The following is a 16,564-nucleotide window of genomic DNA, read 5'->3' on the forward strand; positions in this document are numbered from 1 at the left end:
CTGAAGAAGGAAGGATTTGAGGTATAGTGCAATCTGAAACTTCAGGAATTTTTTCCCTCCAATATGTTTCTTTTCTGTTGGTTTTTGAACTTGGGAATCTGTGGAGATGTTAAGCTTTGTGTATACACTTTTATGTCTTCAATTGTGTCATTGATCATTTTTGCAGGCTTCCATATATAAAATTATCTAAAGCGAGTGCTATATTTTTACATATTTATTTGGCAATATGCCTAGTAGATGTGTTGATCAATATTTGCAAACTCCCTCAACTGCCAAAGACTTGAGATTGTCATCATAGGAGATTCCAAACAAATCTTCAGAAACAGAGATGGAACATGTCTCCTTCCCAAGGCATGCCTGCACAAAAAATAATTATGTTAGCAGACCTTCAGTTATCTCCCTTAATCAGAATAGTGTATTAAAGAATTGCATACCTTTTCTACAATGGAAGTTGAATTCACTACATGGCAAGAGCCCTTGATGAAATTTGTGCAGGACCCACTTGGATTTTCGAAGCTTGCAAAGCTTATGGATGATATGCGTTACCCTGAATAACATTGGAGACAAAGCTCTGGCAATGTCAATGAGCTGACAGTAGGATGAGCTTGAGACTCATGGGTGCAAACAATGTCAACGTATCTTGTCCTGAATGAAATACGAGAAGGATCACCGCCTACTTCCTCGAGCAGAACTAATACATTCTTTGTTGGGTGTAGCCATGAGCAAGGAACATGGTACCTGATTGAGATAGTTATTCTTTTTAGTATCAGTATGATTTATTTATTTTTTTATTTTTTTTGGAGAAGATAAAAATTCGTTGAAACTATCAAAGGAGAATGAGCAGCTTTCTTAGGCTAGCACAGATAAGGCAGTGTAAGGAGAATTTTCCCTTAAGTAAACCCTCTTTCATGCAACATAGTTACAACAAAAGCCTGGCCAATGCCTACTAAGGCTACTCCATTGACAGACATCCCCTGGTTTATGTCTGCCAGGCCCAAGGTTCCCCCTCAGGTAATAGTTGACCTACCCTGTTAATTTTACAAAGTTGTACACACCAAAAGTAGTTTTACCTCATACTCTAGGAGGTATAGTACTACGAAATCTACAAAGAAGCTTTATCTAGGAATGAATATTTCTAATGATTTTGCTAATTAATGGTTACCATTTTTGAGTGGTTTCTCCATAGTTCGTGTCACATTTAGATGAGTAATAAGTTCCTCTATAATCACATACATTAGAGCATGCATCAATGGGAGCCTTCAATGAAACAAAATTGCACCCAATATGATTTCCATTTATCCATGCTTTCCCTTTGCTCATGGTACTTAGGTCCAAAGCCACTAAATTGGTGCCTTCAGGGGCGTTAAACTCGGTCTACATGGTCCCATCAAGAAAAATATCAGCAAAGCTCTACCCGTCACTATAACTAGGACAGATCAATCTATGCTAGTATGGGCATAGTGGTTGGAATGACCTCATCATCAAGTCCAAACTTTAACTAATGTAAAGCCTTTGTGTGTGACTGAAGGTGTTTGATATCCCATATCTATTCTACAAAGTCCAAATAGAAGAAGAGTTTCATATCTGTAGATGAATCAAAGACACTGATTATCTTGTACTAGATGAGAGCAGTTTGTTTAGGAGGGTTTACTCTTGAAATCCATTCGAATTTCTTTGCTCCAGTGTCTGAATATAGTTGTAAGTATTCACCCTTCAGGCCTATCTGTGATTAAAAGGAAAATTGATAGTCTTCAATGTTAGAAGGGGAATTTTGATCGAGTATATACACATGGAAAAACTTGATCAAAATATTGACTAGGGAGAAATCTGTTATGAAACCAGCTCAAGAAAAGATAGAAAAGATAGATCAACGCCTTAGAATTCAGCCTCTTCGAGGGGGAAACCTCCTTTACATTACATAAATGAACAATTCTTGGATGATACAAATGACAAAACCTCCTTTCTATATATAGGAGTCTAAGGAGTCACAATATAATCCAGCCGACCTAACAATAATAATATAAAGCCACAAAAATAACAATAGAGGGATTCTATGGGGCACAGAAATAACAATATGGGGGTAATAGGGGCACAACAATATAAATAAGGGGTATAACTACAATAGTAATGGGGTAATCACTAGTATTATAGGGACCCAACATGCCCCTCTCCTTCAAAAAAGTGTTGTCCTCAACGCTTGAGTAGTTCTGGATACTTCTGCATAAAATTCTCATCCTCCCATGTGGAATCTTCAGCGGATAAGTTCTTCCACTTGATAAGATACTCTGAAATTGATCGATTTCGTAGCTGTCGAGTTCTTGTTTCTGTGACTGCTTCCGGTTCCAATATAATTTTTCCTTCCTCGTCAAGTTCTGGCAATATTGTTTGAACTGGGAGCTTGTCGCCTATAACCTTCTTTAAACATGAAACATGGAAAACTGGGTGCAATCGAGAAGCTGCAGGAAGCTCCAATTTGTATGCCATAGTACCAATCTTTTGCAACACCTTGTACGGACCATAATACTTTGGTGATAATTTATTATCCTTCTTAGCTTGCTTTAGGGACATTTGCTTATATGGTTGTAGCCGTAGGAATACCCAATCACCTACATCAAAACTTCTTTCACTGCGATGTTGATCTGCCTGTTGTTTCATTCTATTTTGTGCCAACACGAGGTTATCCTTTAAGAGTTGGAGGACTTGTTGTTGATGTTCGATGTGATGTTCCACTGCCTGAACCTTAGAATTTTCTCTTAAATATGATGTGATGGATGGTGGTTGATACCCATAAAGTGCCATAAATGGGGTCATTTTTGTTGCTGTATGGAAGGAAGTGTTATACCACCATTCAGCCAGAGGCAACCATTTGACCCATTGTGTCTGTTTATCAGATACAAAGCAACGAAGATATCCTTCCAAACATTTGTTTACTATCTCAGTTTGCCCATCAGATTGAGGATGATAAGATGAGCTATGAGCTAACTGAGTACCAAGACAAGAAAATAATTCTGTCCAAAAATTTCCAGTGAAAATGGGATCTCTGTCACTTACAATAATCTTTGGGTTTCCATGTAGCTTTTGAACTGTTTCCATAAATGCAGTAGAAACTGTACTGGCTTTAAATGGATGTGATAATGCACAAAAGTGTGCATACTTGGTAAGTCTGTCAACTACCACCATGATGACACTCTTTCCCTCAGACTTGGGTAAACCTGTGATAAAATCCATTGAAACCTCCTCCCAACGTTGGCTTGGAATGGATAAAGGTTGTAATAGACCCGGTGTCTTAATTGTTTCAACTTTATTTTGTTGGCAAACCAAACATTCCGCCACAAACTTTTGAATATCTGATTTAAGGCCATCCCAAAAAAATTCCTTCTTAACCCTGTGGTAAGTTTTTAAAAATCCTGAGTGCCCTCCTAAGGGAGAAGTGTGCAATTCCATAAGAATCTTTTGTTTTAGCTGGGAATTCTTACAGAGGTATAAGCGATCTTTGTACCATAACGAATCATTTTGCCAGCTAAATGTATCAGAAGTACTGGAATCTTGTTGTAGCTTTCGAATAAGTGCCCACACTTCTTCGTCATTCTTCCATTCCTCCCTTGCTTCGTTTATCCAATCTGGTTGGATAATAGAAATGGCACACAACAATGCTTCCACATCCTCATCCTTTCTTGAGAGTGCATCTGCCACCACATTTTGCTTCCCTTTTTTGTAGATGATTTCAAAGTCATAACCCAACATCTTTGTGACCCACTTTTGTTGCTCTTCAGAGGATAATCTTTGTTCTAAAAAGTATTTAAGGCTATCATGATCCGTTTTTACCTTGAAGTGTCTTCCCATTAGGTAGGGTCGCCATTTCTTAAGTGCATGGAGTATTGCCAACATTTCCTTCTCATAAATAGCTTTGCTTAAAAACTTTCCCTTGATTGGACGACTTTCAAAAGCAATGGGTCTTTCATCTTGCATTAGAACAGCACCAATTCCATTTCCTGAAGCATCACATTCCACAATAAAGGTTTTTGTGAAGTCCGGTGTAGCTAAGACCGGTGCTTGGCACATTGCCTCTTTAAGATGTTCAAAGGCCTTTGTTGCTTCCGGAGTCCATGAAAATGAATCTTTCTTCAATAATGTTGTTAGAGGTGCTGCTATTCTCCCATAATTCTTAACAAACTTGCGATAATACCCTGTCAACCCAAGAAATCCTCGCAGATGCTTTATGGATGTGGGGATTTTCCATTCCTTAATGGCTTTAATTTTGCTAGGGTCTACCTTAACTCCTTCATGAGATACAATATGACCCAAATATTCCACCTCCTGGACTCCAAAGAAACATTTGGATCTTTTTGCATATAATTGTTTCTCCTCCAATAGTTGTAGCACCTTGTCAACATGTTCAACATGATCCTTCCAAGACTTGCTGTAGATTAGTATATCATCAAAAAATACTAACACAAATTTTCTAAGGAATGGTTTGAAAATTGAATTCATCAAACCTTGAAATGTTGAAGGTGCATTGGTAAGGCCAAAAGGCATGACCAAAAATTCATAATGACCCTCATGAGTTCTAAATGCCGTTTTCGGAATGTCTTCAATCTTCATTCTGATTTGATGATATCCTGAACGAAGATCCAACTTGGTGAAGTAAATTGATCCATGCAATTCATCCAGTAATTCATCAATGACAGGAATGGGGAACTTATCTTTAATAGTGAGCTTGTTGAGCTCCCTATAATCTGGACACATGCGCCATGATCCATCCTTCTTGTGCACCAATACTACTGGAGCTGAGAAAGAACTTTGACTCGGTTGAATTATACCAGCCTCTAGCATTTCTGCAACCATACGTTCAATTTCACTTTTTTGGACATAGGGATATCTGTACGGCCTGATGTTTGGAGGAACACTTCCTGGAATCAGATGAATAGCATGATCATGATCACGCATAGGTGGGAGACCTTTGGGAGTCTCAAATACCTTGGAATGATTGTCCAGGACTTTTTGGAGATCTGGAGAAATAGATGATTCCAATGTGGAAACATCTAGCGAACATAATTGTGCAATTACACCTCTTTGCTCCTTTTTTAGAAGCTTTGTCATGCCATTAGAGCTGATTATCTTTCCTGGTTTCCCTGCAATACCCCTTAATTCAACTTCCTTTCCTTCCACAGAAAATTTCATGAAAAGTTCTTGAAAATTAAAAGCTATTGTACCCAAGGATTGTAGCCATTGGACTCCTAGTACAACATCAGCACCTCCCATTGGAATGGAAAGCATTGGGCTAGTCAATACATATTCTCCCATGGATAGCTTGATATTATGGCACTTTCCAGAACAATTTATTGTTCCTCCATTTGCAATCATCACTTGACACTCTGGTGCTGGATATAGGAAGCAATTCAATTCTTTTGCTACCCTACAATGAATAAAATTGTGGGTGCTTCCTGAATCAATCAACACTATTACCTTTTTCTTCTTGATTTGTCCTTCTATCTTGATGGTTTGAGGAGTGGTAATTCCCGCCAATGCATTACAAGATATGGTCGGATTTATTTGTTCTTCATCTAGGCTTTGTTCCTGGAATATATCCTCTTCTTTTGACCTTTCTTGCTCCTTTTCTTCTTCCTCTTCACAATCTATGTAGAATAATTTCTTCTCAGCACACTTATGACCTTTTGTGTATTTGCTATCACAATTGTAACAAAGCCCTTTTGCTCTTTTTTCTTCCAATTGTTGTGGTGTCAACCTTGTAGGTTGTGGAAGACTATGGGCAACAACACTTCCGTCTTTATAGTTGTGAATGGTATGCTTCCTAGTTGCCATAATTTTGCTTTCCATTTTTCTTGCTAACCTGAATGCCTTCTCTAATGAATCAGGTTCCCAAAGGCGCACATCATGTTGGATATTATCCTTTAAAGACCCTATGAACACATCAATCCTATGCTCCTCTGGAATATCTTTTACCCTTATGTTCAATTTTTGGAACTCCTCAATGTGCTCCATTATTGAACCCTTTTGTTTGAGACTTATCAATTGGCTAAAAAAAGTGTTGCTTTTTGTATCCTCATAATGTGCTATCAATTCTTCCGTAAAAATTGCCCAAGTGATAAATTGTTTACGAGAACAAAGCCATTGATACCATACAAACTGATTTGGTTCCAAATATAAAGTTGCCATACGTACCTTTTGTGTGTTTTGCACATTATTGAGATCGAAGAATTGCTCCATCTGTAATATCCATGTGGCGGGATCCTTGCCATCAAACTTCCTCATATCGATTTTTGGAACATGGTGAGTCTTCGATCCAACATTAGAGTCTATGGAATCATGATTAACATTTCTTTTGTTCTCATCATGAGTTTCCTTTAGTACTCTTTCACCCTTAGTGACTATTTCTTGTAGCAACTTATCCATCTTATCATCCATGCCATCAATTTTAGCGTCCATGCCATTCACCTTAGCTTCCATGCCATCCATCTTAGCTTCTACATCTTTCTTTAAACCATCCATCTTAGCTTCTACATCTTTCCTTAAACCATCCATTTTAGATTCTGTTGCTTTTTGTGCAAGTGACATTTGTTGCACTTGTTCTTGTAATTTTGATATATCATGTAGCATTTCTTCTTCTTCTTCATGAGTCATGCTAGAGCTTTCAGGTTCCTTACTAGGTGTTTGCATTTTATTTCCTCGGGGCATCAGTTACCGATAATAATTTTCTACTATTCCCTTTTAATTCCTTCAAAATAAATTTTCAAACCAAGCTTAAGCAAAAATTTAAGAAAATCTACACACCTTTTTTCACTTTGTAGGAGCTCGATATTGCCTCTGATGTATCTCTGTACTTTCTGATCATCTAGTTCTGAATTTGTGACCTGTAGTAGCCCTCTGTGTCCTCTTTCCAATGCCACAAGTCTGACCCAAATTGGATTCTCCAAGGAAGAGTTATGCGAAATCTCCCACAGTGACTTGATTATAGACTAGTTCAGTAGAGCGAACTTGTACGACGTGCCACGTGTCACTGTTTCAACCTTTGACTCTGAAAAATATATAAAAGAAACTACAGTCCGTCCTCTTTCTGTACCTTCTTACGAAATTTCAATCCGATGCTCAGAAAGAAAGTTATGACGATTTTCCCCAGGTCACCTGTTTTGAATGTAATTCAGGAGTCTGCAAAAAGACCAACTTCCTCAGATCATATCTCCGAAAATATCACGCGAAAAATTCTGAAATTCGGACCTAGGTTCAGCGCGATTTCTTCTCAAATGGGTTTTTTTGGCGACTTCTGAAACGTCACATAAAAAAAGTTATAGCGAAAATTCCACGATGACCTGTTTGGAGCAGCGAAACCCTAGAATCCAAAGCTCTGATACCAAATGTTATGAAACCAGCTCAAGAAAAGATAGAAAAGAAAGATCAACGCCTTAGAATTCAGCCTCTTCGAGGGGGAAACCTCCTTTACATTACATAAATGAACAATTCTTGGATGATACAAATGACAAAACCTCCTTTCTATATATAAGAGTCTAAGGAGTCACAATATAATCCAGCCGACCTAACAATAATAATATAAAGCCACAAAAATAACAATAGAGGGATTCTATGGGGCACAGAAATAACAATATGTGGGTAATAGGGGCACAACAATATAAATAAGGGGTATAACTACAATAGTAATGGGGTAATCACTAGTATTATAGGGACCCAACAAAATCATTCCTAGCTATACTAACTTGTTGGCATTATTACTCGTGAAAATCAGGTTAGAAATGGGTAGAAAACAAATGGATAGCTTGACCTAGTTTAGTAGTAAATACTTGGTAATACCACATTTGGGAGCTCAAATCCATTCGACCATTTCTAAGTCCAAGCAATTTCACAGGACCATTTATTCTTGTCGGCCATGTATCAAAGAAAGATTTGATGTTCTATTCACCAAAAAAAAATCAATTCCCATTAGTTCATAATGAAAGCAGTTGATTGAGATAGCCTGAGTAATAGATAAATTTTTAATTCCCTGCACATTTAAAAGCAATAAACTCTGCTTTCAATATTTATTTTCTCTAACCGTTTAGGTATGGAATTGAACCTGCAATCCAACTGTCATGCTTAGTAGGGAAATATGATTCTCTCTAGTCTGCAGTGCAATCAGCTTCTCAAACATAAACCCCCATTTCAAATGATATCTAGTCTGAGATCCTATAAAATATCATCATCGTGTTCATAATATTTTTCTAAATTTAAACATCCCCTCAATCAATCCAATCCTATATCAAATTATTCAGTTTCACATATAACAGAAATTTAAGAAATTCTTGATGTGCCAAATCAACCAACGGTAGGGAATTGCTCTAGAAATTACATAGAAAAGTTAAACATTTTACTCACCTACGAAATTTCCATTGACAAACACATGAAGTGTATGTCCTCGACTATCCACATGAAATATTGTTTGGCTTCCACTCTTTAAAAATGGTTCATCTTCATGGATATAAATATTGTATTGATTAAATACATAATCAAAACCCTAACAAATTCGTGAAGTAATAGTCCTAACATATCTTCAGAGTACTTATATTTGAGTACTTATTAATATGGAATGGAATTTCTTTATAAAGATATATCTGGATAACAAGCACAAACTAGAGAAAGAAAGAAGACATGAAATTGATATTACTGGGAATTTTTTCTGAGAAAGGATCATATAACAACAGTTCGTGAACTTCCATAAAAACCAACTTCCTAATTGGAAAAATATTTGGGGTAAGGCATCATAATCTCCCCTTGTCTCAAAAGAAAAGTTAATTACAAGTTCAGAATACCTTATTGTATACCATAGATAATCACTTTTATCTAAAGTTGTGCTAAGTTTCTCTAACAAGTCGTGGGCAGAGAATTTGTTTTCTCCATATATTCCAACATATTCTTTGTGCCATGACCAGTTTACAGATATTTTTCCTCTATTTCCACTTGATGTTCCAACAAGATGAAGGGAATCCATGCTGACCTGCTCCATTCCCATTAAGGAATTCTGTATACTAATATGTAACATTTGATACACATCTGATTAGAGGTTCTATATAATCCCACAACTTTCATCATCACCTCATCTAATCTGATGAAAATCAGTAGAAAATATCACTAACCCTTGTAGTGTTATAGACCACATTTTTGTAGTCAGGCAAGAGACTGACAGACCAAACAGGTATATTATAAGATATCCCATTGAATCACACGATTGCATCCTACTTACTGTCGACGTTGCTAAGGAAGGCATCACAGACACCAAAATTCTTGGTAGAATATACTGTTGTCTGCATATTCAGGGTAAGTTTGATGCCTAAAAGTGTCATTAGTTTCCAGCTCAACAACTTTTAGAATGACACTCCCTTGCAAGGGTTAAACGATTATATACCATGGAATAGTATAAATTATTCAATTGAATGACAAACCTTAAAGCCCTTTCCCAGTGAAATGATATTCATGTCTCCATAGATTAGAGTAGGTTCACATAGTTTTATCGCTTTGTGCAACTCTTTCAGATGCCCCACTTCGACTGCCTTATATTCCCTGTAAGGATCACAGAGGACCGCGATTACACAGAGATAGAGACTGACTTTTTATTAATTTTTTTTAGGTAAGCAAGACATATTTATAGAGAAAGCCAGTTAGGTCTATTCTCATGAAATTTGTGAATGGAGTTTTAGAATGTATACAAATTCAGTCGCCTCACTGCTTACAATTTTACCAAAATCCCATAAATGTAAACATGGAATACATATTGTTTCAAATAAACAGAAAAAATCCAAAGACAAACTTACAACAGTTCCTAACTTTATGATTTATGATTGTAGAAGGATAATTGAACCAGACTCATTTTCAGTGCTATACAACCTAGGTGCACCCTTTAGAAAAACCTCCCCACAGTCTTTCAGTACCGAATAAAATTTGGCAAGGGAAACTTTACCATACAATATTCGTTAATAGGGGCATCGTAGTCATAATTGGGTAATGAATGGACCGTCGCTTGTCCGCCCAAAGTCTATGCCTCCATGGTACTGCAACATACAAAGAAATTAATAACACAATTATAAATGTGTATCGGCTCAAGTAGACGATGAAAGAAGATAAAAATCCACCATGTAATAGCTCTAGAATGTTCCTCCTCTCTGAAAAAATTGGACCACTGCGAACGCGACATCCTCAGCAGGTCTATGAGGGATCCTCCCTTCGAAAGTCTAAAACCTATTGTCTAAACAACATCCGGAGAATATTCCCTATTGTCAGAGGCGTATAGTCGAAAATCAAGGGCTTAAGTGCCATTGTAAGAACAAAACTATAAGCGCATAGACAAAGCAAGGAACTGTAATTTAAGCACACAAAAATACACAGAATTATTCTAAGAAAATTCGCATTACTGAGTTAAAACTATCTAATTAACGTGAGAACCATAATAGCAAAATTAAGAATTAACGATTTGAAAGAGTTCACGGCCAGCGCTGACACAGTTTCATATAAAAGACGAAAACATTCGACGAAACATTGAAATAAGTTTCCTCGACATAGTTCGAGATTTAAGAAACAAGATTAAAATTTCTATAGAATGAAAGTACACAAATGTTTAGTAACCCAGAATACTGGAAATCAAGCTTATCATCTTTCCATAAAATGGAGTGTCTTTCTACATACACCGGATGTTTCTAAGAAGTCATATAACCCTTCAGGGGTTTACAAAAATACAAACAAAAACCTTGATTTGAAAACCCTTGTTGAACAGTCTCAAGAATGACCACACCTGGGAGTATGCATGGAGATAAGTGCAGTGCTGGGGTAGTTGTGACCGATTCGTGCCTGTTCCAATAGATGGGTACTGATAAGATAGTTCCACCTACACGGAGGAGCAGTAAATTAGTATCAAACAATAAAAACACAGATCTTGAACGTATAATGAAGGAATTACAACAATGCTTAAGCCACATTTTACCTGTACAAATCACCATGGGAAAAAGATGAGTTAGGTGAAGGCATAGGAGCTTGCCGCCAAGGGAACACCCAACTTTCTCCCTGCGTGTCAATAAAACCCATGATGTTACGTCAGAAATAGCAACTATATCGAACTATGCATGAAGAATAGAGGAAAAATGGAACTCACCGATTGTTGTGAGTTCTATCAGCGGCATTGTATTTCTATCCAAAGTTTTAAACCAAGAAGTAAACTGGAGTGATATGAGGAAAAAATGTGAAGAGAAACCACAAAACCCTGGAGAAGTTTCAGAGCAACATTTCGTGGTGGCAGAGGACGAGAATGAGGGTTTGGGTGACCAGCTAGGGGAGGCAGCACCTGGAAGTAGTGTCGAGAAAGAATTAGTGTGAGAAAGGGCGGTCAACCTATGGCGTAGTGTCGAGCAAGAAGTAGTGTGAGCAAGGGCAATCGACCTATTGCGTAGCGAGGTCGCGAGACTTATAATTGTAACTAATTTAATAACTAATTTAAAATCGTAGAATCAATCAGATGGTTGAAACTATTTTAATCATCTAACACTTAAATCAAGGGCCCATGAATGTACACGTACCTTCAGAGGGGAGTTGATTTCAAAAGGAAACGCCTTACAATGTAATTAATATATTTGATTTAATTATCAATAAAAAATTATATAATATAATTATTTTTAATATGACAAAAATATAATGTATTTAATTTTTCTTTTCAATTTCTTTTTCTCTAATTTTATGGTCATGGCCAAGTCACACAATAAATGGGTGCTGAGACCTAGTTTATGAGATAATAGACCTATCTTTGAGCAGTAATTTGACTACTGAAATTTACTAAGGTGTACATACTCTAGTCTCCTCTAGATTTGAATTAATGAGTCATATTACTACTAATTAACACTTTCAAATCTACCTCAAAAGAATCATTTTTTACATTTTTCTCAACATGTTATTCCACATATTTTTTGTTTATCTAATACCACTGTAGATCCATCTTAACCACGGATCTAGAAAACGCACTAGAGAGATTGAATTTATTGATGTGCAAACCTCTTTTAGAGTGAAAAACTTGAAAACAAGTCTACATACATAAAGAGATTTAATTCATCTTGATGTTTGATATATCCATAGTTATGATGGATCTATATTGGCTCCCTCTCTCTACACACACCATGCGTAATTTTTCATTGTTTAAATTTATTTTTGAATGCATAAATGGATTTGACCCAAAATCTCTTTAGGCACTTTCATGGGGTAGACTGCATAGTTTAAATTTCATAGGCACTTATCAATACCACATGCCAAAAAAAATCAAAACCATAAGTAATTTCATATGACATTTAATAACAATTTTTTAGTTAATTAGTTTAATTAAAAAGACAAAAAATGCATAACTACTTTGAGATAAATCTCATTTTTTTTCGAGGAAAAAATTGTAATTTTAATCATGGAAAAGAAAATTACATTTTTTATATGCATTCAAAAGTTGGCTAAACAACCATTAAAAAAAAAAAGCAAGGAAAAGCCCTTATCATGTCCAAAAAATATATCAATAAAAAAAAGATACATTGAAAATAAAAACTACATTACATACATATCCTCCTAGTTATCTGGGAATTTTATGAGAGAGAAAAAAAATATGTAGATTTATTTCCAACCTTGTTAAATCTCCATCTACAAGCCCTCTATGAAAGGCTTGTGATAATATTATGAAATATTATCATCTACAAGTGCCTAATACTGTAATGCCCCACTTAAATCTTATCCTGCAAATTTTGTTAATGTTTACATTATCTGAAAATATTGAGAAATATTGGTCTAATATAAAATTCATGATTTCTATGATTCAAATTCCCAACTTACCTTCTCAAATTGAATCTTAGGAAGGGTATGGTCTCCTTCCATTATTTCAAATAATATATACATTCATCTCACATTCCCTAATGTACCCTCACATTTACTAGGGAGAAGACATGGTCCTCTCCATTTAATTACATCTCACATTCCCCAATGTACCCTCACACTTACTTGGGAGAAGACATGGTCCTCTCCAACTCATTATCAATATATATATTCATCTCACATTCCCCATTGTACCCTCACATTTACTAAAGAGAAGACATGGTCCTCTCCATTTAATTACATCTCACATTCCCCAATGTACCCTCACACTTACTTGGGAGAAGACATGGTCCTCTCCAACTCATTATCAATATATATATTCATCTCACATTCCCCAATGTACCCTCACATTTACTTGGGAGAAGACATGGTCCTTTCCCATTAATTTCCCAATTTTATATTCATGTCACATTTCCAAATGTACTCCTAGCTTTACTTGGGAGAAGAGAAGTCAACTAGAAAGATGGATGAGAAGTTCATGACATTAATGAGTGGTGGTTGAGATGGAGAAGAGAAGGAGGGTATAAAAAGGGAAGGGGGAAGGGAGAAAAGGGATGTTGGGTCTTGCCTATGATTGTGGGTGTTAGGTTCCTATACTAATAGGTTTCATATATCATAATTGACTTGGTTAGCTCTAAAATATGTTCATACCTTTGGTTGTTGTAAGTGTTTTCCATATTTCTGAAAAAATCAAGAAATTAAAAAATGTAAATAGGGTATGCCCTAAAAGAAAAATCAAATGGCAAAAGAATAAATAAAATGTCAAAAAATGAAAGAAAATGAACCCCAACAAAAACAGAAGACCATGAAAGAGTGCAAGTCCAAATGCCACTACTATTTTACTTATTGAATAAAATATTGTGTGAAATTTGTTAATTAGGCCACAATCCATGGTAACCAAATAGCTTAATCCTGGTTATTCCATGTTTCAATTTCATGTTGATAGGTAGAGAATAAAATTTGACCAAACTGTTTAATTTTGGCAGATTATTAGATAAATAAAGGGTCTCAATAGTTTAATTTGAGCCCTGGATGTAATAAGTGTAGATTTAGATAGATATCCCTATGTAAAAGAAAAGAAAGTTTGAGAAGGGTTTGCCAGTCTAAGTGCACCCTAATAAAGAAGTGAAAATGCTAGGATAAAATAGGTAGGGTAAGTAGATGATGGTTGCAGAATAACTGTGTGGTGAATAGTTAAGTTTAAAGCTTAAATCTTTTGCTTTCATCATTTGGAAAAAGCACAATTCACATTGGGGACAACACATCAAGGAAACAAAGTCAAATTAATTAACTTTCCTACTCCATTTTTCCCTAAAAAATTCACTAATTCCCCCTAAGTTCCAAAGGTAGCTATGACAAGTTAGAGGGGCTCAGAGCATTTCTCTGACTTTTGGAGGGACCAGACCCTCGGCCCAATAATTTTGAAATACCTAAAACACTTAAATCCCTTCCATCAACAATTACCCCTTCATAAAGTCACTCATTCCCCTTATAAAGTTTTTTCTAAGTAAAATCCTATTTTACTTAGGGAAATTGAAACATTTTATCCCCAAAACCCTCATATTCATTTAGCCTAAGTTATAATTGTTATATGATGAAATGTTTTCGGAAACATTTAACTTAGCGCACTGCATATTCCAAAGTCACATTAACCACTAATTAGTATTATTATCTAAATCCCGAAAAGATTTACCCTTTCCCCGTATTATTATTAAAAAAACCCAAAAATTACATATCTCGCCCCATGGTTTGCGAAATAACCTTAATAACGCTGATAAACAGGATTAATTAGTCAACCCGTGACTAATTAAGAGCCCCAACCCTCACCAAACTAAATAAAGGATTAATTAATCCTCATGATTAATTAACAACTTTCGACCAATCACATCGCCCCCGATGTAATTAAAGTCCTTAATTAAACGTCGGCCCCCTTTGTTAAACTCCATCACATCGTGCGCCCTGATGACCGTCCGATCAGATCTCTCAGATCCAATGGCCATCGCTCATATCGCGCAGGCCTTTTGGTCGGACGTTATACGCGTGAAATGAGTTGTTTTCCCAAAAGCTTCAATGATACGTGTCAATTGACTAGTGGAATCGCGCGGCCCTCCCTTAATACTGCCAACCTCCCATAAGCGGTGCGATGAAACCCAATTACCACCTCCCACAAACAACAAAATGTCACATCATTGACTTCATGCCACCTGTCCTTGTCGCTGAACCCGCCAAAAAATTGACTTTGCATAAAAAAACAAATGAAATCTTTGTCCTTTTTAACAGAATAGTTCCATGCATGCACGTAGCACGTCCGAATCAACCAAGTTCGTCCCCAAACTGTCAACCACCTTGCACGCTGCCCTTCAAAGCCGCTCCAGTCCTCAGTGTGCATCCTGCTAACGTGAAGATCATTGCCAATTGCCCAGAAATAGGTATTTACCAGATTTTCTCTCAGAAACCCTGTTATTTACTGAAAGCCCTCTGAAAATTGCTTTAAAACTCTAAATTTCAGTATAGTCTAGTGGCTAAGCTTAGTTCAAAACATCCCAGGCACCCCTGTTTTAAACAAATTCATTGCAAATCCCTGTTTTGTCCCTGAAAACACAAGAACCAGGGATCCTGAAAACACAAGAACCAGGATGGAAACCCCCGTGGCCCTCAATGTACCTCCAATCACAACTCCTCACAGAGATTTGGACTATCTTCCCTTAGCAGATAAAGACTTCCAAATAAAAGACCTTGAACCTGTTGAAAACCCCCTGAAAGTATATTGTCGAAGCCGGGATGATTACCTGAACAATACTGATATCATAGGACTTTGGGAATCAAATCACCCAAAGTACTTCCTCCCTTCTGTGCACATTTTCCTGGACATTATCCACCAATGTCAAGCCAATTATAACCCTAACCTCAGAGCCATAATGTCCCCTGACCAGTCAGTCCTGTTTACAATCACTGCTGGTTCAATTAATGAAATGTTACAGCTTCAGCCTGGCCGGTACCTCACCCACATTTCCCTTGGGGAATTACTAGAAAGATCCACCAAAATGTCCAGTTTCGAACTCTTTTGTATTTTCCAAACTTTCATACATAAGAAAAATCTACCCAAAGATCCCCCTCCCTATCTAACATGTTTATTCACTGATATAGGCCAAAATATTGTTAATATGATTGCTGCCATTATGGGTTTCAATACTAGTGAGTTTGTTGATGAATTGACCCTAGTCATCATGAGTATCTTCACCCCTGGTTAGCCTCCTGCTGTCAAATATGACTATGCTGCATTCATAGCTGAAAAAATCCATGACCAATTCATGAGGCTAGAAAATGAGAGAGTGTTCAAGTATTCCACAGTCATATATCACCTCTTTCTTTACTATCAAATTGACAAGTTCCCCCTCTCTGTACAGAAGCTTGATACAAAAGGTAACCCTAGGTCAGTCATCTTCTGGACCTCTATTTTTCACCATTCATCCTCTTCTCCCTATTCATATATAGATTTCATTGATCAGTTTGTCCATCCTATAACTACCATGCTGACAGGAAATTCCCCCCCTAAAATCAGTGATGATATCAAGAGAATCCTTCAGTTGTCAAAGCAGTATAGGATAGGTGACTGGTACTTATACCAGAATCATACTGAAATCAGAGTCTATGGGTGTGAACTGCCCCCCTA

At 36.7% G+C, this 16,564-nt stretch overlaps 1 pseudogene; it reads right to left on the reverse strand.

The window, feature by feature from the left end:
• Window positions 1-246: 246 nt before the first annotated feature.
• The window catches only part of LOC149196745 (beta-galactosidase-like), a 54,399-nt pseudogene continuing 38,081 nt past the window's right edge, over window positions 247-16,564 (reverse strand).

The sequence above is a fragment of the Pinus tabuliformis genome, chromosome 2_2, assembly GCF_031772625.1.
Source record: "Pinus tabuliformis cultivar Carrire ecotype Pingquan chromosome 2_2, CPIR1, whole genome shotgun sequence".
NCBI lineage: Eukaryota > Viridiplantae > Streptophyta > Pinopsida > Pinales > Pinaceae > Pinus > Pinus tabuliformis.